The 25246-nt window shown below is 42.0% G+C and overlaps 1 protein-coding gene across 1 annotated transcript in view; it reads right to left on the bottom strand.

The window, feature by feature from the left end:
- The window catches only part of LOC124722482 (orphan steroid hormone receptor 2-like), a 108551-nt gene extending 84035 nt beyond the window's left edge, over positions 1–24516 (bottom strand). Inside the window, exons 1-2 of the mRNA XM_047247638.1 lie at positions 24247–24516; positions 11959–12072 (exon numbers count right to left, since the gene is read on the bottom strand). The gene's annotated coding sequence lies outside the window, so the exon portion shown is untranslated. The remainder of the gene's footprint in view (positions 1–11958; positions 12073–24246) is intronic.
- Between the last annotated feature and the right edge of the window lie 730 nt (positions 24517–25246).

Raw genomic sequence — 25246 nt, 5'->3', positions numbered from 1 at the left:
GTGTCACAGACAGGCACAACAAAAATACTGCTACCTTTTTGCCCCCCCCCCCTCCCCCCCCCCCCCACACACACACACACTCAAATGACCACTGTCTCTGTGTTGGGTTGTTTGGGGGAGGAGACCAGACAGCAAGGTCATCAGTCTCTTCGGATTAGGGAAGGGCGAGGAAGGAAGTCAGTGTGCCATTTCAATGGAACCATCCCGGCATTTGCCTGGAGTGATTTAGGGAAATCGCGGAAAACCTAAATCAGGATGGCCGGTCGCAGGATTGAACAGTTGTCCTCCCGAATGTGAGTGCAGTGTGCTAGCCACTGCACCACCTCGCTCGGTCACTGTCTCTGGCCACTGCAGCTGGACTGAGTTGCAACTGTGCATAGAATGGAGTGGAAGGCTGTGTTGTGCTAGAGTGAGATCAGGGACTGGGATAGGTAAGTAGAGGAAAGGGGCTAGAAAAGTTGGTTGGTTGGTTGTTTGAGGTTAAAGGGACCAAACAGCAAGGTCATCAGTCCCTTGTTTCAAATAGACTCTATTCTGCTAACGGGACATCTCAGAAAAGTCAGAACAATAAAACGGAAAAAGGGGAAACGTAAAAGGGCAGTCACGTTGTCATTAGTAAAAACAAATGAGGGAAGTTGGCAAGAGAACGAACCCAACACTATGCTGAAGCAGCATAGGCAAGACCACCTGTGACTTAAAAGGTACAACTGCTATAATGCAGAAAGTACGTATGGGAATAGAAAAACTAACCAAGCCTTAAAAAGAAGGGGTAAAAACAGAGTAAAAGGGAAAGAAAAGAGGATTCCGGTCAGGGAGGTGAATCGGGAATCTCTGAACACTGCCTACAGTGGGAGACACCCAAACACTCACCGCCCTGCCCCAACACCAGAGGGAGATTAAAAACTTTAAAACTGAGAATAAAAACCACTCTCCCGGAGGAAACCTAGAACCAGAGAGACCATCCGGGAATCGTCAGCCAACATCAAAGGTAAAGTGTGGGGGAGTCTGTACTTAGCACGCAGAGCCAAAAGAAGGGGGCATTCAACCAAAATGTGGGCCACTGACTGGAAGGCTCCACAACCACATAGCGGGGGTGGCTCATCACGCAAAAGGAAACCATGGGTCAGCCTGGTATGGCCAATGCGGAGACGACACAGTGTGGTCGAGTCCTTGCGGGAGAGATGAAAGGAAGAACGCCATGGGCCTGGATTCACCTTAATTGCACGAAGTTTATTAGACAGTGGAGTAGCCTCCCAAGAATTGGCCCATGACTGTGCAAAGTGGGATTTGATGTGAAGCCGTAAATCCGCTGCAGGAGGGGTTACAGAAAACGGGGGGTAAGTAACTGCTCCCCCAGCCAAACGATCAGCGAGCTCATTACCCGGGATACCCACATGGCCCGGGACCCATAGGAAGTCAATGGAACAAGCAGCACGGTGAAGATCAGCGAGATGGTCATGGATGGCAGAGACCAAGGGATGGCGCGAAAAACACCGGTCAATAGCAAGAAGGCCACTCATCGAGTCCGTACATAACAAAACACGGTTGTGTTGGAATTGTTTAATAAAGATAAGTGCCCGGGAAATTGCCATCAATTCCGCAGTAAACACCCCACATGAGGGTGGCAGCAGATGATTTTCCGTTCCAACAAAGGACGTGAAGGCATACCCAACATGATCAGCAGATTTAGAGCCATCAGTGTAAAAAACAACAGCATCCCGAAACTCCCATAAAATTTGGCGGAAAAAGGAACGGAACACCACCGGGGGGATGGAATCTTTCGGACCGCGGCGGAGATCCATCCGAATTCGAGGCCGAGCAACTAACCAAGGAGGGGTGGAGGGGAGGGAGCGAGGAAGACAGGACAAAGAAGGAAGCCGAAAATCACGGTTAAGAGACGCAAGGCGCAGCCCAACCTGTAAACCCGCCCAAGGGCGGGAGTCAGGCGGGCGACGTCCATGGTCTGGGAATAGGATAGAATAGGAAGGATGAGCGGGAGAAGAACGGATAGTAAGGGCATAAGACACCAGAAGCTGGGACCGCCGAACAGAAAGGGGGGGGATCCCAGCTTCAACCAGGAGACTATCAACAGGGCTAGTAGGGAAGGCACCGGTGGCCAAACGGATACCACGATGGTGGACTGGATCCAGCACGTGCAGCGTGGAAGGAGCAGCTGAACCATAAACTTGACAACCATAGTCCAAACGTGACAGAACTAGAGCGCGATAAAGACGGAGGAGGAGGGAACGGTCCGCACCCCAAGAGGAGTGGGCAAGGAAGCGAAGGACATTGAGTTTACGGAAACATCCTACCTTCAGGAGTCTGATATGGGGCAGCCAAGTGAGCTTGTTGTCGAAAAGAAGACCTAGGAAACGAAACTGTGGAACCACAGGCAATCTTTGTGCAGCGAGATAGAGCTCTGGATCAGGGTGGACCGTAGTACGGCAACAGAAGTGGACCACCCGCGATTTTAAAGGAGAGAATTGAAACCCGTGTGAGAGGGTCCATGCAGAGACACGCCGTATAGCCACCTGGAGCTGCCGTTCTGCAGATGGCATCGAGGAGGAACTAACCCAAATGCAGAAATCATCCACATACAGGGCAGGGGCGACCAAGGGACCGACAGAGGCCACAAGTCCATCGATAGCAATGAGGAAAAGAAGGACACTCAAGACAGAACCCTGTGGGATGCCCGTCTCCTGGGTCCGTGTAGAACTAAAAGCAGTACCAACTCGAAATCTCAATGACCGATGGATCAGGAACTGGCGAATAAAAATCGGGAGTGGGCCCGAAAGACCCCACTGATGAAGGGTAAGTAAGATGTGATGGCGCCAGGCCGTGTCATAGGCCCTGCGAAGGTCAAAAAACACTGCAACCAAATGGCGGCGCTGAGAAAAAGCCTGCCGAACTGCGGATTCCAAGCGAAGTAAATGATCGATTGGAGATCGTCCCTCTCGAAAGCCACACTGGTAAGGGGATAATAGATCCCAAGATTCGAGGACCCAAATGAGCCGACGGGCTACCAGCCGTTCAAGTAACTTACAACCAACATTGGTCAAACTAATTGGTCGATAGCTGTCAACAGATAGGGGGTTCTGACCAGGCTTAAGGACAGGAACCACAATGCTATCCCTCCACTGAGAAGGGAAGTCACCCTGGAGCCAGATACGGTTAAACACCCGAAGAAGATAGTGCCGTTGTGGAGCACTGAGATGTTGAAGCAGCTGGTTATGAATGGAATCTGGGCCAGGGGCCGTATCATGAGAAGAAGATAGAGCAGAAAGAAATTCCCATTCAGTGAAAGGTTCGTTGTAAGATTCTGACTCACAAGTGGTGAAACATAAGGTGACAGCTTCAGCCTGCTGTTTTTGATGAAGGAAAGCAGCTGGATAGCAGGCCGACGCTGATGCCACTGCAAAATGGGTCGCAAGATGTTCTGCGAGAACTAATGGGTCCGTACAAATGCCATCTGGGAGGTGAAGGCCTGGGAGGGTGGACTGCCGATGGCAACCTTGGAGAGAGCGAAGTGTAGCCCATACCCGTGACAGAGGGACAGTGGAACCAAGGGAAGAAACGAATCGTTCCCAACATATCCGCTTGCTCTGTTTGATTAAATAACGGGCTTTAGCGCGAAGGCGCTTAAAGGTAGAAAGGCTGGCTACAGATGGGTGCCTCTTAAAGTGTTGCAAAGCTCGACGGCGATCACGGATGGCAATGGCAATGGCCGTACTCCACCACGGGACTTGCCGACGACGAAATTGTCCAGATGAGCGCGGGACAGCAAGGTTAGCAGCGCGAACAATCGCGTCAGACACGTCACGTAGGACGTCATCAATACAACCCGACAAAGAGGGAGAAAACTCGACCTGTGCAGTGTATAGAGGCCAATCGGCGCGGTGGAAAGACCAACGAGGTAACCTGTCCATCGGGGAGCGGGAAGGGAGCGTGATAATCAACGGGAAATGGTCACTATCACAAAGGTCGTCGTGTGGCGACCAGTCTAATGAAGGGAGGAGAGAGGGAGAAGAAAGAGAAAGATCAATGGCAGAAAAGGTACCATGACCAGCACTGAAATGAGTAGGGGAGCCATCATTAAGAAGGCACAGGTCGTGGTCTGCAATAAATTGGTCTATAAGAAGACCTCGTCTAGATGGAAAGGCACTGCCCCACAAAGGATGATGAGCATTAAAATCCCCAAGGAGGAGGAAGGGAGGAGGAAGTTGCTGAAGAAGGGTGGTTAAGGCAGCAGGTGTGAGAGTCCTGTCAGGAGGGAGATAAAGATTGCATACTGTGACTGCAGAGTCTAAGTGGACCCTAACAGCAACCGCTTCCAATGTAGTTTGGAGAGGAATCCACGTGCTAGCAATGTCTGTACGGACCAACGTACAAACGCCACCAGAAGCCCGCAAGGGTCCGACCCGATTTCGACAGAAAACACGGAACCCATGGAGGGTCGGTGAGTGAGCATCAGTAAAATGAGATTCCTGGAGAACCACACAAGCTGCTGAGTAGGACGAAAGAAGGGATTTCAATTCCGGAAGGTGACGATAGTAGCCATTACAATTCCATTGGAGAACCAGAGAACGATGGTTTAAATGAGGGCTGAACACGCTAAATCCAGTCATACCGCCGGGTCCCCACCCGTCACCGACAAGGAGGGGGCGACATCCATAAACAACAGGTCAGAATCCGGTTGTGAAGTCGGGGAAGGGACCTCCGGTGACACCAGAGGCTCTTTGTCCCGGGACTTATGTTTCTTCTTCTTTTCAGGCTGAGATCGAGGAGGGCTGTGTGGCATAATGGAGCCAGCTGCAGCAAGATCAGGAACAGAAAGAGACCGGGCGACCTGGGGGCCGATAGACCGCGGCTCTCGCGGTCGCCGCGCTGCAGCAGACCTTTGACCTGGAAGGTGCCGGGAAGGGGCATCCCGGGAGAGGCGCCCTTGAGCGGCAGACGCCGAAGGAGTGGGACACTTCTCCGGCTGGGGAGGGGGAGCAGCGCCCAGAGGAGAAGGTGTGGGAGCCGCAGGGGAGGGGGGAAGGAGAGGGGTCCGAGATGGGGGTAAGGAAGGGGGAGGAAGGGATGAAGATGTAACCAAGGCGTAACTAGATGTCATGGACACAGGGTGCAATCGTGCATATTTCTTACGGGCCTCTGTGTAGCTTAAACGATCAAGGGACTTATACTACTGTATCTTTTTTTCTTTCTTATAGACTGGGCAATCTGCTGAACGTGGAGAATGACGACCATGACAATTTATACATACAGGAGGGGGAACACAGGGACTCCCCTCATGGAGTGGACGTCCACAGTCACCACAGAGAGGGGCCTGGGAACAGCGAGAAGACATGTGGCCAAAACGCAAGCACTTAAAACACCGCATAGGAGGTGGGATGTACGGCTTCACACCACAACGATAGACCATAATCTTAACTTTCTCAGGAAGGGTATCCCCTTCAAAGGCCAGGATAAAGGCATCAGTATCAATACGATTATCTTTAGGACCCTTCTGAACACGCCGAACAAAGTGAACACCCCGCCGTCCGAGATTGTCCCGAAGTTCCTCATCAGTTTGAAGGATGAGGTCTCTGTGAAAAATCACACCTTGTACCATATTTAGAGACTGGTGAGGGGTAATGGACACGGGAATTGTGCCAAGATGGGTACAGGCACGAAGGGCCGCAGATTGGGCAGCCGAAGCAGTTTTTATCAGCAACGAACCCGACCGCATCTTGCTCAGGGAGTCCACTTTGCCGAACTTGTCTTCAATGTGTTCCACAAAGAATAAAGGTTTGACACTGGTGAAAGTTATCTCCATCAGTCCTGGTGCAAACTAGATAACGGGGGAAAGGTTTTGCCCCTAGACGACGGGCCTGACCCTCCTCCCAGGGGGTAGCCATGGAAGGGAAGGCCGAAGGGGCAAGAGAAGCAGCACTTGAGGAATCAGTACCACGCAGAGAGACGGCCGCAGAAGAGCGGCCAGAGTTTTGGACCCGTATGCGTTTCATCTGCATAGCGTCCGCCCTGATACCACCCACTCCGATCAGGGGCTCTCCTCACGGGCGCCACCCAGCCACAGCAAGGGCCGTCTGGCACGGCGGCCATTGCCGGGAGTTCCGATGCTCCAGGATGACGAGCAACCACTCCAAGGCATGCATGAGGAGGTCACAGCTCAGGTATCAGAAGTGTGATCCCTGTGTGTTCAGGGGGCTCAACCAAAAGGGTACATAGCGACCCCACCACACGGGCTGGCTACCGTGCTGGCTATGCACCCTAGCATCAGACAACGACGTAAAAGAAAAGGTGGAATGTACTAGGAGGGCGCACGTCGGAGACACTAGGTAAGGTGCTCTTCCCCAAATGGCTCACACTACGGAAGAGAAATTTTGGAATGGAGGTCAAACCCCAGAGGGGGACCAAGGAATGCCAAAAGGAGGAGATGATTACGCAACAAAGCCGGAGTGTAAAACCAACAGAACCAGGAGGATAGCGGGGGCCAACATAAGCAAGGACACCAATAGAGGTAGAGGAGAGGGCGAGGGGAAAGGGGCATGGAGGGGAAAGGAGGGGAAGGGAAAGGAAATGCAGCCCGGGAGAGAAAGAAGGCTGCAATGGCTCGGGGCCCCGTGCTCGCCACGCACGTATCCACAAAAGAGTTGTGGACCCCCTGGGGGGGGGGGGGGGGGGGGGGCTAGAAAAGGCTGAGGTGAGGTGGGTTACAAGAGCGTAGGATACACTGCATGGAGAATTCTCACCTGCACAATTCAGAAAAGCTGGTGTTAATGGGAAGGATCCAGATAGCACAGGCTGTGAAGCGATTGTTGAGGTGACGCACATTGTTTCGGGCAGCATGTTCCGCAACTGGGTGGTCCAGTTGTCTCTTGGCCACAGTTATTGGTGGCCATTCGTGCAGACAAGAGCGCTTGTTAGTTGTCAAGTCTTCATAGGGAGCAGTACAGAGGTTGCAACTTAGTTTGTTGATCACATGACTGCTTTCACATGTAACCCTGCTGAGTCATGAGGGAAGTGCTCCTTTGTGGCTGGGCATCTACATCTACAAGATTACTCTGCTATTCACAATAAAGTGCCTGGCAGAGAGTTCAATGAACCACCTTCAAGCTGTCTCTCTGCCATTCCACTCTCGCAGGAAAAACGAGCACTTAAATTTTTATATGCGAGCCCTGATTTCTCCAGATGCGACGGCCATGAGTGGCTAGGCTGTATAGAAGGGACTTCTTGGTATGGAATGGGTGGCAGCTGTCTGAGGGTATGGTGGTGGTTGGTAGGTTTGATATGGATGGAGGTACTGATGTAGCCATCTTTGAGGTTGAGTTCAACATTGAGGAATGTTGTTTGATTGACAAGGACTGAGTGAAGGAAATGGAGGTGGTTTTGAGATTCTGGAGGAATGTGGGTGGGGTATCCTCAGTCCAGATCATGAAGATGTCGTCACTAAATCTGAACCAGGTGAGGGGTTTGGGATTCTGGGTGGTTAGAATGGATTCCTCTAGGTTGCCTATAGATAAGTTAGCATAGGATGGTATCATACAGGTGCCCATTGCTATACCACAGTTTTGTTTGTAGACATTGCCTTCAAAGGAGAAGTAATTGTGGATAAGGAGTTTGTCATGGTAACCAGAAAGGAGGCTGTAGTTCTCGAGTCAGTCGGGCATTGGGAAAGGTAGTGTTCTGTAGTGACAAGGCCTTCGGCACTGGGGATGTTTGTGTAGAGGGAGGTGGCATCAACAATCACGAGCAGGGTACCACACGGCCGAAGAACAGAAACTGTGTAAAGTCAGTGGAGGAAATGGTATATGTTATAGAGGACGGCAGGTTCTGGGTACAGGATGTATATGTGGATAAGGGAAAAAAAGACTGCTGGATTTTCTGGTTAAAAATACACTTTCTCCCAGACGAAAATACACTTTTTCCATGTTAAGTGACAGTATATTTTATCTTGGAACTGTAAAACTTATCAATCCTTTGAAGAAGGGTTAAGGTTTTATGCATTGGCTTTAACTTTCCGGCACATTAGTAAACAACCGAAAGCGGGGGAGGGGGTTAATTTGATGTGCAGCAACAAGTACGCTGCATGCTTTCATATTACAAAAGTATAAATTCTAATTCCACCAAACACAGCATCTTAGTTTCCAAAGCATTGAAATCAAGACTGCAAAGCGCTTTTGTAAGTCAATCATAGCTCATATGACATGATCTCGCCAGCCAATGAAAGCAGATATTCAGAGCATAGAACATGTGATGTAGTCAGTCAACATAAAGATCACTATTAAGCAGTGCAAACACACGAGTACGAAAAGTTATTAGTTTAAATTAAAGTACAAGTGTGGCTACAAGAAAAGCTACACTTTCACATACACTACTGGTCTCTAAGATCAATTAGCCCCAGAAAAGCTAAGCACACTTTAAGACACATCACACAAATATGCCAGTAAAATTTTAAATAATGACATAAATGTCTGGTCTTCTGGGCCCAAAATTCTTCTAAGTGGCTGGTCCTCACAGTGTTAAGTTTTAAATGAGAGTCACATACTATGTGATTTAAGAAATTCATCCTACATTCTCATACGCAACATCATTCATCTTGCGTAAAAGGAAATTTACACTGAAAGTCATGCTTTTCAAATGACCATTCGCAATATTTTCCCCGCAAGCTATTAGAAACAGGTTAGTTTCAGCTGTTGCCACTGAAAGCCAATTCACAATGAAGTAGGCCCCAACTTGATATTAATGTTCTCACTGTGGTTTTGGAGATGTAAATTTTCTTGGGGTACCAGTACTGCATTATCTCATGTTTAGTTCTTTATTATGGCATAATGCCATAGTGCCAGAAAATGAAAAAATGTGCTTGAAGTCCAGTAAATAGTTGAAACTAGTCAACATTCTGGAATGAAACATTTAATTTCAAATAAATTGACTGCCTACCGTATTTACTCGAATCTAAGCCGCACCTGAAAAATGAGACTCGAAATCGAGGAAAAAAATTTTTCCCGAATCTAAGCCGCACCTGAAATTTGAGACTCGAAATTCAAGGGGAGACAAAAGTTTTAGGCCACATTTCCAAATCGAAACAAAGTTGGTCCATTGTAATATGAGACACAATTTAGATTGAATGAATGACGATACAGCTACAGTAGTTTGGTTCGAGTTGTAAGCTTAGCAGTTATGCTTTGCCAGGTAGCCATTGCTATGAGTCAGGCGCTCCGTCCTTATTTATACGGGTACGATTCCTTTTTCACGTGCTTTGTCTGGTTTGAATTGATTGCTTACTTTTCTTTGATCTGATAAGCGCCGTTTTCTTTGTTATAGGTGTTTGCGTCACTCTAAGCTGAAAATGCATTACTGTACTGTGTCATGCATTGTTTGTTGCATTCTGATAGTGCGTGTTTACGGCCTGTCGCCGCTCGCGGCATGGCTTCCTTTTGTGTGCGCTACCGTCGCTTATAATTTTTTTTAAAAAAAAAAAAAAAAAGAGGAATCGTCTCATTAGCGAAACAATGGCAAGAGACTGGTATTTGTTGTTACTTACACTGCTGCTTTCTTTGCTAATGATTAACAAGAACCAAATAATAGACTGCGTATGATAGATGTTCTGAACGACAGTTTAGCGAAAATTTTTCTCCGTTTGAAAATCTTTGCAGGCGCCTCTTTAGTACTTTACATTCTGCACAGAAATTAGAGTCATCTTAGATTTAAAAATGTAGTCAATTGCCATGCTTCATTTCGGACTGTATCACTATTAGGCATAAGAATAATACGAATATAAAGATGGCATGATATGTATATTCTTCCGCGTTTGCTGTTGTCTCACTCTAGTTTCGTAGTTTATTAGGCAGACAGGATTTAAATGAGATAGCAGCAAACACGAAACAATACGTAGTAAAATGTTTATATTTGTATTATTCTTATGGTGAAGAAAATACTGCATGTCATTCACAATTCATAAAAGTTCCTATTAGTAACCATCTCTTCTCACAGGTAGGAAAAAATCCAGAATGTAGAGTTGGCCATACTGACAAACATCCCAAACAGTCTTGCCAGTCGGATTTTCGTAGTACATGGAAATGCTGCTGCTGCATTCGAAGATGAACAATACGGAATTTGTATTTACTTCGTTGGATAATGTACGAAAATGCAGTGGTCGAAACTCGGGGCGGAGAAAAAAGCTCGTCTTCCACCTGTTTTTTTTTTTTAAATGACGCAGCGGTTTTGGTGCCAGTATTTATCTTTGTGTCTACAAAGCATGCCTATGTAGCGCTACATATGTTCGACGGCAGAAGTTAGTTGTTGCGGCACCCACCAACATTTTTCAGAACTTCCGCTTGCTTTGCACTCGATTCTAAGCCGCAGCCGGTTTTTTGGATTACAAAAAACTGGAAAAAAGTGCGGCTTAGATTCGAGTAAATACGGTAAGTGGAAAAGATTAACAACAGTCTAGTTTCTTTAACAAACAGACAAAAATAACTTAATCGTTCTGCAAGGTGATTAATGGCTGCCTGTTAAAAACCTGGAAATTAAATAAAACCAAAAAACTGAAACTAATAACATATTTTAGTGTTCCATAATTATGTGAATGTATTTTAATTCCACCGATGGCTCCCAGCCACAGAAATCCGTTTTGATTTCATTTGATGTGAGATACGTAAAACAAAGAGCAAATAGCAAAATCACTAAATGTAAAAAAGAGTGCCAGAAAATTTTTTCCGGGTAGCATCTGCCTGCTTGCTACCGAGGCTACAGCCAACAGCCGCACCTCACGTACCCAGAAGTGGGAGACTGCATTGTTCATACGTGGCTCAGCTGCGCACACGCATGAGCCCACTGGTAACTGCTCTAATGAAGCTAATGTAAACAAACATGACTTCACTCTCATCACAAGCAATTTGCCGTTATGAAGTATTGCATAGTCTTTCTCCTAATGCCTTTAGCACATTTTGCTGTTGGCAGACGCTTATGTGTGCAGTGTGTTATGTTGTAAATGGCACATTCGCTTTGAAACTTAAGTTTTACTTTTTTTCTCTCGTTTATGTTTTATTGCTACAGTGTAATCCTGCAGTAGTGGGATACAATAATATTCTTTGTTAGACTATCAGTTGTTAGCAGTCAAAATTACAAACATTTAATTGAAAACTGTAACACTGGAAGACTCCTAGAATTCTAAAAAAATTCCCGTGGTTTTCCCAGTTTCTCCCGGATGAAAAAAATTCCTCAGTTTTTCCCAGATTTCCAGGATGTTACAGGGCGTATACACCTTGTGGGCAATAGGCTGGTGGTCAGTGTGTGTGTGTGTGTGTGTGTGTGTGTGTGTGTGTGTGTGTGTGTGTGTGTGTGTTTTCTCCTTCAGAAGAAGGCCTTTTCGCTGTAAGCTAAAATGTATAGCAACCTTTTCATTGTGCCTTTCTGCGACTCATGGTCTCCTCTATACGGTGAGTAGCAGCCGGTCCTTTGAATGATACTGGTCTTTCCACTGTCTGGGCAGAGAACTATTCATTCTGTTTTTTTTTAGTGTTTACTAAAGATCAACAGAGTAAGACAAATAAGTGGGATTCAAAGCAAATCATCACAGCTTGTCAACTATGCCACCATGCTACCAAAACATTACAGTAACTACTGCAACATATAGGTATTTCTTACCAATGTAATAACCTTGATTCCACCAGTGACATCAAGCACATTGCACAGATCTGTAATCCTATGAATGACAATGCACAATTTTTAGGAGGCACTTCCATATGTTGAGTGTCACGAAAATGTTAATCCTTCAATTACAGACACAATTACAAGTGTTCTTCACTCTCACAGGCACACTCTAATGTGTTTAATTCCTGTGAAATATGGCAAGTAGTTACAATTTCAGTTCTGGCCATTTTTGTGTTGTCAAGTGCACCCAGAAATATTAATGCAAACTGTATAAATCTAAAACAAATTGGTAAGACTTACCACAGTGATTTTGGGAAGAAGAAGACAGCTGCAGAGAAGAAATTTGCTTCTGTAAGTAGTTGGTTGATCAGCATTTTGTAACTTTCATAATTTACAGTATTTTCATTTCAGGTCCTGCTAAAAAAGAAATTCAAACCAATTACACAATATGCACACACAGCAAACAAACTAATTTTGCCCAATTGTACTTTGTGATTGGCTACTAATAACAACAAAACATAGTTTACTTATTTTAAATATTAGATACAGCACAATTTCTAATGACAATGCATTACATTTTGTGATCACCATTTGCTGCTTTCATTTTATGGGTGCGAAACAAGTAACGTATCATTTACTTATTGCTTTATATGTAGATGTGGCAAAATTTACTAGAATCTCTCTCTCTCTCTCTCTCTCTCTCTCTCTCTCTCTCTCTCTCTCTCTCTCTCGCCCGTCCCCCCGCCCCCCCCCTCGCCCCTGTTCTTTTAGTTCTGATGGTGGCCAGTAGAGGCCAATACCTTGTTAATGTCTTATGATTGTGTCAAACAAAGCTGAAGTGTTAATTTAATCAAAGGTGGCTCCACAGTAATTAAACTGTTCAAACCTTTCCTTTACACTACACTGGGAAACCACAAACATTATTTTTATTCCTTCCTTGCTTCCTTCCTCACACACAACAATTAGGAGAAAAAGATTCCTTGGTGTTTCCCAAAACTTATCAATCTTAATACTTGTGCAGCATGCGTGAGCAAGAAACTAATAGATTCAGAGCCTTCTGAGCCCATGCATATCTTCAAATTCAGAAGCAGCTCTTCATGTGAGATATTAACTTTTATGTAAGGACTTCAGAAAGTAACACAGTCCATCCCACACTATGACTGTTGTGTAGTAAGAGTAGTGCAGTGTTGGAAGAGGGTGAAGGTTGTGGGTTTCTTACAAAAACTATGGCAATACGGGTAACTGGTGCAAGAACATGTGCAACTGAAATGACACGGCAACTGGAACTTACTCCAAAGCTGGAGTACGCAGGACAGTATGATTCTTGTGGGCAAACTGTCCAGAAAGATTAATCTTGAAATTCTGGCAGTATACAGACCAAATGTAATGTCACACCCGGCCACAGTTAAATGGTGTTAACAATTTGCATAAGGCTGCACAGAGGTTGTTGATGCTGATCATGAAGTTCAGATCTTGCACCATGTAATCTCCCTCTTTTCGGCATGTAAAAAGAACATTTGGAGGAAAGAGATTCTCCAATGATGATTAAGTTCACTCATCATTTCTCAATGAGCTCCAAGACCGAGGAGCGAATCTCCATCATCAAGAAATTTGAACTATTGGTAGAATGTTCTGGCTGTTATTGACAGATATTTGGTGACCACGCCGAAGGACAGTGTCATGCATCTGCATCACTTCGAAGTGCACTGCAGTAGTCAATAAAAGTTACTTGGCCTGTCATAAAAGTAGGTCTCCTCACAACAACTTTCACAAGAATTTCTTGAACGTCATTTTTATGTGCACTAAATACATGGGATGGACAAAATAATACAGGCATCTACTAATATGTTATAAGACTACCTTTGACCCTATAGCAGCTTTAATCCTGTGGATTGATGCATATAAACCTTTTGAAATGTGACCAAAGGCTGTGTGTTGAATCTATATTTGCCTTCAGTAAATTCAGTATTTCTCAATCAGCAGCTACAGACTGAATGCAAAACACTAAGTAAATCTGTGATGCATGTTACTGTTCACACAGGCCATTGCCCTATCCTTAGACATGTCAGGAAAATTTTTCCATTCTAAGTTGCTATACAGAGATTCATCACGAGACCTTTGGCTGCTCTATTAGCTTGCTCATTTTCTTGAATTCTCAAAAATTATGGTTAAAGCATCACAGACAACATCTGTCTTTCAAGAGACGCGGGCTTCGTGTATGGAAAGAAGAATTATCTTGCTGGATGCATACGTTCAATAGGCAGATAGGCATTAAAAGAATCATATCAGACGGTAAAATTCTGATGCTTACACTACCTGATCATAATTACCTGGACATCCCAATGTAATGTGGAACTAACCACTAAATGTCATGACAGGCAGACCTGCCAGTACAAAAGGGGGCAAGAAGTATTGTGTAGTCAGCAGAGAAGGGGTAACAATAGAATCAGTCAGGGGAGATAAGTGACTTCGAATATGGACGAGTTGTTGGATGTCACCTAAGTAACAAATGCAGCCTTGTGTACTGCACACAGTAGAGGAACAGTTCAAGAACAACAGTTTGCAGCAGCACAACAATGCACCCTGTCATAAAGCAGCATCTGGGTAGCAATGGTTTGTGGACAATAGCATTCCTGAAATGTCCTCGAGTCCCACCTCAAATCCAATGGCAAACCTTTGCAATGAGTTAGAATGTCGACTTCACTCCAGACACCCGTGTCAAACATCAATACCTCCTTTTGTGTCAGCTCTAGAGAAATAATGGGCTGCAATTCCTCCACAGTCATTAAAGAACCTCACTCAAAGTGTTCCAAGCAGAATTAAAGCCATCATAGAGGAAAATGGTGGGCACACCCCATATTAAAATGTCCACTGATATGTGTCTGGATACTTTGGATTAGATAGCATATAAGCCATCTCTGCCCCCATACCTTCAGGCCTGCACAGATCTTAGCATCACACACAGAAAATTCATTAGGAAGTCTCATCCATGAAAAGGTGCATACAAAGACTACCTGACAGCTAACAAGAGTCCGCTACCTTGACCCATCAGCATAGAGGATGTGTCAATGGGCAATGCCCTATTTATATCTTAATAACTGGTTAGTGTGGTTGGCAAGAGGTTTGCCATAGTCAGGTTGTTGATCTGATTATGCACAGCTTGTTGATTTGATTATCCACAGCTTGATGTTTGCTACTCCCAATGGCACATGATATTTCTACTTAACAATGAGATGATAACTTGCTTGGGGATGGCACCCCTCATCACACATACATTTTGGGTATTTCACTGACTGTGTTTGTTCCCTGTATTCAACATGCCCTTGTAGCAAGGTGCCATCTATTTACCTTATTTTTGTATCTACTGTATGGCATCTTGGATGTTCCAAATCATTTTATTCTGCTCAATATTTGTGTCTGACTGTTTTTAGTGCACAAAGTCAAAAGCAGAGGAGAAATTTTATGCTGTGATGGTTTTTCACCCATTGCAGTGATTAAAGAACTGCAAATACATCTGCATCATAAGTCATCAAATGTTTACGAAGACATCAACATTGAAAACAACAGAGCAGTTAAGGGCACCCCTCTGCTTATACCCACTGATATACACAACAATAAAAATAATGAAAATACTTTAAAAATCATAGAAAATTACCTTTTAAAAAGAAGAAATTATTCATATTAACAATCACTTGGCCTCAATGCAGTACAGAAAGGGATGAAATATTCATGAATGAAATCTAGGACCACCTACCGAGTGTTGCACTAAATAATTTAATAGACAGTCAAATTAACCTTAAACACAACTTGCTTAACAATTCCTACTCCACAGAAGAATTTCTGAATATGTAGTAATAATAATAATAATAATAATAATAATAATAATAATAACAACAACAACACTGTGTGTGTGTGTGTGTGTGTGTGTGTGTGTGTGTGTGTGAGAGAGAGAGAGAGAGAGAGAGAGAGAGAGACTAAACCTCCTTCATTCCTGAGGCCGATTTGAATACTGCAATGCTTTCCTATGTATGACGCTATAGAAACTGATATGCACTCGCCTCCACAGAGCAACTTTGTATTTTTCACATTAACAAATAATTGCCAGAAGCAGAAGAAGCATTAAGTGACAGAAAAAAAATCCTATGATTATCTGCAGATCTAATACCTGACCTTAAGATTTATGGTCTGGCACTTTCCTTCCAAGCCACTGAACCTCAAAACTGTAACACAGCAAAACATAAAATATTTTCCAATTCCAAACACAACAGTATCTTCAGAGTCAATGTTTGTCTATTTGGCACATACAGTACACCATAACACAGTGAGTGAAAGTCTGTACACATCTTTGGTGGAATGAGCACCTACCACATTTTTTCATAGCATCCTAAAATACACATTTGGAGCACATTAGGTGGCATAGCTGCATCCACTGGCTGGCTCTATGTCAATGAAATGAGTATCACTTCTGATTTCTCCAATTGTACTCCGATTTGCTCATAGCCTCATATGGTGGTACTGGATATAATCTAAACATATGCATCTATATGCAGGCCAACCTACTCGCTAGTTAACTGGATTCACTGAGCACCTATAATTCATGAGCAGCAAACATTCAACAAGTCGCCTTACTGTAGATGAAATGCTACTGATGCTTACTGTAAATAAGGTTGCACCTTAAATTTGGTCTCATAGGCAACTTTTCCTGAACAAAATTGCTCGATAGGGCATCACTAACTCAGTGACAGAAGTAATGTTCCTCAATGAAGCCTGAATAAAAATCTGCAGACCTCCTTGTAAACCCCCTTGTGAAGTTGACAAAGGATGATGTTTCTCCAAGTGGTGCCAAAAACTTTTTCCATGTCAAAAAAACACTCAAATAAATAAATGACACACAGAGAAGACTTTTGTAGTTGGCTATCTTGCAATACCACCTCAGTCCCAACTTAAAGTGTGTCAGGGGTTTCTGCATTCAAGAATACATACAAAGACTGGTTGACTATCTGTTCAAGACTTTCCTATGTAGCTGGTAACAGCAAATTTTCTGTAACTTTTAAGACTGGTAGAATCCTTTCCAAGGTTCAATAGCAGAATCATTATTGTATGCCTTTTTAAGTGTCAGGACATTTATTTAATCGGAAAAATAAAACAAGGAGTACATCTTCTGTACCCAAAAACAGATGACATAATTTGGTGTGGAGCTGTTTCTCAAGCCACACATACAACAGATTCCAGCTTCCACATAGAGAATAAAACTGTATTTCCATTGGACATTGCTGTTTCAGAAAGGAGGATCCATTCGGGCAGTTATCATAAGAAAATAAATCACTATCAACTTTGCACTGTGTGATGTCCATAGCACTGGATGAGCAGAAGGAGATGTCAGTTGCTAATATTGACTCTGCTGTAGTGTCTCGCCCCCCTTTCAACAGGAAGCTAACATGTCTGAGGATGAGGAGGCAGGTGCCAGCAGAACACCACAATATGTTATGTGTACTGAGATATCCAAGGATGAGGAAGTTGTCTAAGGAGGTCAGTGAGGGCTTAGACTGTCAAAAGAGCCATGTTATAACATGCATTATTTTCAGAAACATATGCATTCTGACGACAATGTCTTGAAATTTGGTGGTAAGTGGGATTGGCGAGGAGTGGTATTTGACATTCCTGTCACCATACAGCTCTCAACATATGTGCAGATGCTGATCACAGCCCCCTTAGTATGACAGTGTAGCTGTCAACAAAATGTGTTTCATGGGGACAAAAATATTAGGATTTTACCTGTAAAAGGCACTTTGATTCTGCACTGCTCTAATCCATTTTCATATTCCACCACCCCTCAGCTCAAAATCCCCATGTTCGCCATGTCTTTACCCAACCATTTGTGGCTTAAGTCCTGGACTGTGGCCAATGTACAAATTTTCAAGAAGCCTGTGTGCTTGCCTCGAAACTGGCTGCAGCATCAGAAAATAATACAGGCTAGTTAAATAATTAAATAACCAACAACATAAACAAGGATGATCACTACAAATTAGCAATTGTCTGGGTGCCAGCAATCCCCACTGTAGAGAGCACGGAAGCCTCTGCTATCAGCTTTTGTCACAGCAGCTTAGAATTTGAAAGACTGTGGCTCCTTTCTTGACTGAGCCACTTACGGAAAGTATTCAAAGAAAATTGCTACAACAACCAATAAATTTCACAAGCTATTTAATAGAAGACTGACTTTTAAGCAGAAGCCCCCCGCCCATCAACCCAAGAAACCACAAAGTGGCATGCATTTTTGTCATACTGTGGTTCAGTAACAAAATCTGACAATTCATGAGTCCTATGAAAGATGATGTAGGCCACAAATGCTATTGATACACAAAATACAATGTAGGTGTGGACAGTTTTACACTGGAGAGGCTGTGCACACTATAACAGTGCCATACAGAGCATGAAAGATGTTTCCCCCTATGATATGCTGAGAACTAAGTGCAAGCGAAACATGCTTTGGGAAACAGAGACGCATTGAATCAGTGAGACATCTATTACTAGACAGACGTATGGTTTCTGGGAGAGAGTTATAAACGATGTGATCAAGATAAAAATTTCTGAAAGCTTCCTAAATAAATATGGCAGTCTGCAGCTGAGCATAGCCTGGGATCCAGCCACTAGAAGGTTGACACAGGTGTGGTGATCTAACAACAAGAACATTACTTCATATAGTCATAGACTAGGCACTAGTGACATCACAGGCATTAGCACAGCTATTTACGACAGCAGCAGCAGCAGCAGCAGCAATCGTACAACAGTCAACCTTTGACATCGACTGAGGGATACTCAGCCAAAATCTTGTGGTCTTTTAAGCACCTGACACGGCCGGTAGATCGAGGAAATTTTATTGGAAAAGATTATGTACACAATATTAAAATTGCCCATTACCCTCATCTTCACTTGATGGAAGTCACTGATTTCAACCATAATTCTCATAAAGACGTAATGTTCTGTGCTATAGATGCTAGAAAGTCAGCTTTTAAAATGGAAGGTGATATGAGACTCACTTTTGAGCAAAACTATACTCTTCCTGTATGAACAGAGTTGCACCAAAATATTACTACACATGACAGAAGGAATAAAATTACGTGCAATAAATCACCTTATTTGCCTCGTGAGTGCTGACAGTGGGCAGTATTCCGATCATAATGGTAGCTACTTTCAACTGACTGGAATCATGATGTGAGAAATTCAACTACAGCTTCTCAGTCATGCTCGGTGATCGATACCTGATGTCTCTCACTTCTATTATTGTTTAAAGATTCGAAGGGAGTACAATGTTACTGTAACAGAATTAAATGCATTAAGTTTTACAGCAACTGGGAATCAACATATTAGCATTAAGCCATGATGTCCTTTATTATTCAGTTTGTGACATGATGCTAACAACAGATATGACTGTATCAGCAAATAGAGCACCTTTACACTGACATACAGTACTACTTAAAAAGACAGTCTTAGTATGGAACTCTGAGGAATACCTGCTTGGATGCTAACTCATCTGATAGTGCAAAGTAACCTTTTATTACGGTACCTACTGCTCACTTAAGGCAGAAACCAACTGAGTCTCTTACCCATAATTCCACAATGTTTAGCTGTTTAATAAATTAACAGTGTACACATTCTTGGAAGTTTATTATTATTATTATTATTAAGGTGTCAACATTTCCTTCACCACAAAATTAAGCTTACAGGAAGCGATTTAAGCACCTTTTACTATCCTACTTCAAAATATGTGATGAATTTGCTCAAATCTACTGAGGACACTCATAATACGGATGAATCTACTTATAAATATTGATGATATGTAAAAAATTTTATGAAGTGCCAATAATAATAATAATAATGAAAACATCAATAGCATTCACAAAGGAATAAAAATGACTTCCACTGTTAATGACAACATTTTCGTCTCACAAAATGCAGTACATTATTGAAATATCATGCATTACTTTCATACAACTACATTATACACACATGAAATCCCGCAAGAAGCTAAAACAATGCATTCTATTTTTGTGATCCAACTGACAAATTGCATGTCTCAATTAATTCACACCACTATTGAGAACAATGTGACAAGTTTCTAAAATTTCTGGCAACCTCTCTTATTCACCTGCATTGCTTTTCTTTCTATGCTCATCTCCCTTTAATACAGAAGTCTCATAACACACAACAATAAGTAATAGAGGAATTAATATTCTTAATTTTTATTCCAAATACTCCACTTAATTTTTTAGCATTTATTACCTGAATAAAAAGCTTGAACACAAACCGCATAAAAGCAGAAACAAATCATTATGCCACCTTGTCTCTACTGGTACTTCATTAAATACATACATCAAGCAAGCTGACAACTATGCCCCCCCCCCCCCCAAAAAAAAAGGTGACATGACTTATATGAGAAGGCACTAAAGTTTAATTAGTCAACTATGTTATTTTAAAGCAGATTACTCTCTTCTCACAAAGTAAGATTTCTGCAACAGGGCTAGAGCAGTGAACGTTTTGCACTCTTCCTGTGTACATTTCTTACTGTGGTAATGAAAATACAATAGGAATGAACAGGCAAGACATCAGTGAGTCTATTCATTCCTAGCAAACAAGAAACAACTTATGTTCCAGAAAGTCTCACAATAAACAATTAACCCTGACAGTTGCATACATTAACATTTGTTTGCAGTTTGTTCATTAATGGCATGGGCACTCAAAATTACATATAACAAAATAAAATTCATTTACAAGTACACTACTGTGAACATAAAATTTTATTTTGAGACATGAAGTCCTTCCTCGAGGACTAAATAGCAGCATATGCTGTACTTTTGTCTCACAGACTCAAAGTTATTATCACAATTTCTGTCTGGAAAGAATATGTTTGTATTTAACTCAATCAAAAATTAATAATTTTGCCAAAAGAAATGTTACGCCAAAGCAAACATGAGAATTAGAAATTGACATGCCAGGTATCTTTCTTTTTCTTCATATAACAATCGTTACTTGCGATCTGGTACAAACCTTCTCATGCCATAGTATAACAGCTACCCTTTTAAAACATATTTTTCTATCTAAAACAAAAAGTGCAAGACTCATAATAATAATAATGAAATTGGAAAGTAACTTTTAGACTGAAAATGTACTACATTTTCATGCTGTAAATGGCGACAATTATACTAACTTTTACAGTTCATTATTTTACTCCACTAAACACTGGAGATAAAAAAATTTAAGGCACAGGTTTACTAAAAGAATGGACTGGTTCATAGGGCAAATTCTGAGACATCAAGAGTTCACTAATTTAGTACTGGAGGGAAACAGGAGGCAGAGATTCACAAGGCCATACTTTGCACTACTTATTCGGGGATGAAGAGGTTTGCAAAGGATAGATAACCATGGCTAGCAGCATCAAACTAGCCTTCAGACTGAAGACCACAACAATAACAACCTTATCATAATTCAGAATAAATGCTCAAATACAGGAAAAACACACGCACGCACACACACACACACACACACACACACACACACACACACACACACACACACAGAGAGAGAGAGAGAGAGAGAGAGAGAGAGAGAGAGAGAGAGAGAGATAAATATCAAGGATAGCAGTAAAGAAGAATTCATGAACTCCTGAAACAAATTAGTTCAGCCGCATTTGCGCACAGAATCACTGCAAATCTGAGGAGACAAATCAGTAAGAGGACACATTCTGCATATTATCATTCAATAATCTCATATCTATTAACGTGGCGTAACTAACCTTTAAAAAAAGAAAGTCTTCATTGCTCAAAAATATACTTTTAGATATCTGTTTAAGGTGTTGGCCATTCTGACTACTCCTTCACTGCAGCCTATATGTATTATCTCATTAAGTTTGTTGTAAATAATCCACTACAGTTCAAAAGGAACAATGTTGTACTTAAGTACAATACCAGCAAGAAAACCTACATTAATTACTCCATGTTATGGTTGTCATTACCACACAAAGAGGTGCACAATGCTGCAGCTAAAATTTTTGATAACTTACCCAGTGATATAAAATGTCTGACAGACGGCACAGTAAAATTTGAAACTGAACTGAAAAAGTTTCTCTTTGACAACTCCTCCTATTCTGTAGAAGATTTCTATTATTGTAATGTGTACAAGGCGACTGATAGGAATCACCAACTCACACCTGTATACTTTTTCTTAAAAACCTTATAGGCCCCTAAATGTTCGACATGTAGCCATATTTACAAATTATTTTGCGAAGGGAATGTAAAATGACTTGTTATAAATCATTACAATTTATATAGGAAAATGATCCTTGGAACATGAAACCGATTAACCAAATAGCTTTATCAGTGATGGAATGAAGAAGTTTATGTCACATATTTAGAATGAAGACTATAATGATACCCTCAGGTCGAAGTTAGATTGGAATGTGATATGAGTTAGCAAAGCCAGTGGCTATGATATTAGAGGAAACCCCACTGCCCATCTCCTTGGAGCTGAGTGGTCAAGTGCGGCTAACCTCCACATGGAGGACTTAGATTCAACTCCTGGTAGTCAGGTATTTTCCTTCGTGGAAGGACAGGTACAGGGTGTATTGAGCCTTGCGCAGCCAACCGAGAAGTTACTCAATTTCTTGGCAGCATTTCAAATGTCAAGAAACCTGACAATGATTTGGAGAGCGGAGTGCTGTCCATATGCTCCTCCATACCACTTTCGTTGCCACCATGGACAGAGGATGACATAGCAGGCAGTCACGTCTGCCAGAATGTGGTACTTTAAATTTCAACTTAATTGCCCATCTCCTCTTTTGCTATTCTGTCCACATATTCAAGTTGTGACTAGTACTCTACATTTGAGAAACTGACCGACAGGTACAAAAATTATAGCAATGCAGTGTAGTTATTGCCATTCATAAATGTACTAAGTCAGTTACTCTTTGTCAATATACGTTTCTCAATGCATAAAAACAATGTTTAACTTAAATTTAATAACACTACAGCATTTTCAGAGTTAACATGTGATGACTCTAAATGACACGAAGGAAATTAAAATTTGTCTTCTGCTATATAACTTAAATGCTCTCATGAAATTTCATGTCAGTAATGTGTGCAAGCGAAAGATAATCTCTTCATTTTTCTGTACACAAAAAAAAGACAACCGCACAAGAGGTGGTTTCCAATAGCACTTAACAGACGTGTGCTGTTTGATACTGCTTGGTGTAGTAACTTCCTGCATTGCATATGCAACAAAATGTATAGAAACAGACCTACCTCACAATATTTTTTTTTTTTTAGAGTTATATCACAACTTAGCCTGTTGTATCCAATATATGATGTTGGGCTAGGAGAATTAAATGTCCCACATAACTGAAAGCCAGATAGAGTGTCACATACAGCCAAGACATTTCACATTATACAGTATCTGAGGCACACCTAGACTGAACTGCATGCCCGCAACCTAATTTAGTTACACACTATTCTTAGAAAATATTTGTGTACACTAACAAATTCCATTACCATGATTACAATGACTGTGGGTGCCATCCAATTGTAACTCTGAGATTACATTACCTTTATTCAACGAACATAGTGTGAGTATGAGTAGATTAAGGCACTCAAGGAGGAACATTACCATGGTTACAAGACAGCGGCATTATATACACCCATAACCGTGAGATATCACCCAAGTGGATGTGTGAACAACACACCCTATCAAGTGAATGAACCTCCCATAAAGTATTCAATAATAGACAATTTGTGTGCTGCACAGAAACAAAGTTCATTTACAAAACAATTGCATGGACAGTTCACACTGCTGTTTTAATTTAATAATAAGTTAAGTCTATCACAATGAAATGTCCAGCTGCAATGGGAAACAGAGTTATTTAAATGAAGCTTTTTTGGTTTCTAAATGCGAAGGTGTAATCACTTGGCAGCAACAAAAATGTACAGTACATTTTCTTCTTCTGTTACTAACTTAAGTAGATATGTGTGATTTGTCTTGAGTGTAAACAGAAAAATAAACAAACCAACAATAAGAACAATCGTCGTATTGGCGATGCAAAGTGATTACAATTACAAAAGATCAACTTCCTACTGGTTAATAACATTTTACGAGCCACTGATTAGACGCAAAATGACAATTTACATCTTAATACAACAATGTTCGACAACGAAAAATGTACTTCTCTACCTCGTACACATAGTTCATTACCGTCACTCTAGCTAGAATGTTAATTGTTCTTCCTAGCAATACAGTTCATACAACTTGGAGCTATGTACTGTTTCCGGTTGGCCCGTGTACGATTTTTCAGTGCAGGAGTTTAATATACGTTCAGTACTAATAGGAGTTTAAGCACTTATCACGTCTGTCATCTTACATTAAGAAGTGAAATAACGTTATCTATATACTTCCAACTTAAAACAGGAAATATTGTAATTATACCACACGACACTGAACTATTATCTACGAAAGTGTTTAACAGAGCAGTAAGGTCGCATGTTTCCAAACAACCCGTAAACGAAACATAATATCATATTCGTGAAAATATTACAAAGCACTTACCGGCCCATGCTATTCTCAAAATTTACCCCAGTTTACTGTCCATCATACTTTTTCCAAAACAATGCCGTTTAACTCTTATGTTAGTGCCTGTCCTTGACTACCAACAATTTACATTAATGAAACATAAACAACAGTGTGCACACGCACTGCATATTGTCACAGACCGGATAAACACGTCAGCACCATTTGTTTCCCATTTTGTAAACAACATCTATACCGTTCCTATATGGAGCAAAAACTTACTGATATTTTAGCTACTGTAAGGTGAAAGTTCACGACCTTCGCCGCAACATCACAGAAAGTAATTATTCAATATGTATTTGCCAATATACGCTGCTATCGATTTATCGAATGTTTCGTATATATTGAACATCTGTTGCTTTCGACTTTGCAGAGAATCATAACGACACAGAAAAAAAGAATTAAGCAAAATGTACTGACGGCGTCACTAAATCACCTTGAATTTTTCCTCGTGAGTACAAACTGTGCAGGAATCAACAGAAAAGAATAATACTGTTTATACCCAGGGCCACTGAAAAAATATATTTTGAATTTATTTGTTTGCTACAGCTCTGCACGAGTACAAGAGAAATTACAGGCATATTTGTGAAATTAGCTAGTCTCGGAAACGTCTGTGAAGCATTTTGGCTGTTGTCTGTCACGATTATGTTTTGGCTAAAGTATGGTTCTACACATATGTGTATCTGATGGTTTATAATATTCAGGGCGAAATAGTTTAAGATTTCATAATTCCATTTCCTCCCAGATGAAATGAAGGAAGTCGTCAATAAACAGCGTGCAATCTCTCTTAAAAGCTTCATTAACTACAGAGATATCAGCATCAAATGCGCTTTTTGAAACGGAAGTATACTAACTTCTACTAACATCATAGATAACAGAGAGACAAATTCGACGATTTTTCACTCTCCAAAATCCGACTATTAGCTTCGGATAAATTACAATATTTGGAACTTAGGCTTCATCTGTTTTTAATACAAAC

The sequence above is a fragment of the Schistocerca piceifrons genome, chromosome X (assembly GCF_021461385.2).
Source record: "Schistocerca piceifrons isolate TAMUIC-IGC-003096 chromosome X, iqSchPice1.1, whole genome shotgun sequence".
In the NCBI taxonomy this organism is placed as follows: Eukaryota; Metazoa; Arthropoda; class Insecta; order Orthoptera; family Acrididae; genus Schistocerca; species Schistocerca piceifrons.
The sequence above is the reverse complement of the archived record's forward strand: the minus strand, read 5'-3'. Positions and strand labels throughout refer to the sequence as shown.